Below are 1,399 nucleotides of genomic sequence, written 5' to 3' on the forward strand. Positions count from 1 at the left end.
CGGCTCTGGCGGCGCCGCCTCGCCGCTTCGGGCCCGCTGGGTCAGTGGGTGAAGTTGCGTCGCCGAACCCGCTCCCGCACCCTCACCCTCCCTCCCCTCTCTCCCCGCGCCGTGCGTACGACCCAGTACGGCCGCGTGGAACATCGCACGTCCTCGGCCCGATCAGGGCGGGGTGGGGTGGGGGCCGCGGGCCCCGGCGTCGGGGGGGAAGGGCGAGGGTAAGACAGGTTTCAGAGCGCGCGGATCAACAGCGAATCACAACACACACAACGGCCTCCGATTTCCTCCTCCGTCAGGAGGCGACCCGCCGCCGGGGCGCGCTGCCTGTGTCCGACCACCGCGCGCGAGGTTTCGGCGGCGCAATGTTTGCGTGCCGTGTTGACGACAGGCCGGGCGGCGCCACAGCCGCACGCCGCCGGCCGCCTGCAGGTCACCGCCGACGCGGGCCGACCCTGCCAGGCATGGGGGCATGGGTGACCGACAAGTAAGCCCTTATGTAAGACGCTTGCCTGGTCGGTTAGGCCCCGGCGGGGCCCGGGCGGGGAGGGCTCCGGCTCCACCGTCCAGCCAGCTCCGGACGAGGAGAGTCAGGGGCCCCGCGCTCTGTCGTCGTTCCGGCGCAGCATGAGGTAACCGAGAGTTATGTCACGGACCCGGCGTGCCCGCACCGCCGCCCCTGCCTGCATCGGCCTGCAGCCCGCTGCAGCCGCGGCGGCCGCCCGGCGGGGGTGGGAAGGGTGGGGGGCGGCACCGCCTATGGGACTTCCCCTTCGTCCGGCCCTTGCAGAGAAGAATGCCGCGCGAGTATGTTAAAGCCCGCCAGCCTCGTACAACGACGCCATGCTGAGACCCGCTGACCCGTTGTTGGAGTGTCGCCGAGCCGAGCTGTGTGAGCCGGTCACCAGAGTGCACTGCCCTAAAAAGCCAAATCCATCATGCATTCGGGGCTCAGCGGCGAATTAGTTTGAATGCTCGTCGAATGCTTGGGCTGGGAGGGGCGGGTTGGTGTTGGTGGTACATAAAAAGAAAACAACACGCAACCTGTAAAAAGACGGAGGCTTTGAACGACGGGACGTCAAGTTTCGAGAACACTTTTCTTGTTAGAGAACTGAATTGTTCTACAAGAGTCGCGTTAAAAAAATCGTCTTTACTACTCCAACGCAGAATCTTACTTTTAAGGGACCATCGTCTCAGTTCCCGCTAGGAACTGGCCAGGAAAAGTGGGCAATCGAAAGGGGACAGCTTTTCGACTGGGGTGGACAGTTCAGCTTCTTTAGGGTTGAGCGCCTCATATCAGCGCTCACGCATTTTGGATGTCGGCAGCATGACCGCGACAGAGACTACCACCTACCCCGCCCCGCCCCGCCCCAGCCTGGCCCCCGACCCGAGCCAAATGGCC

Source organism: Frankliniella occidentalis, unplaced genomic scaffold (genome assembly GCF_000697945.3).
Source record: "Frankliniella occidentalis isolate FOCC.00 unplaced genomic scaffold, Focc_3.1 Scaffold33, whole genome shotgun sequence".
Lineage (NCBI taxonomy): Eukaryota > Metazoa > Arthropoda > Insecta > Thysanoptera > Thripidae > Frankliniella > Frankliniella occidentalis.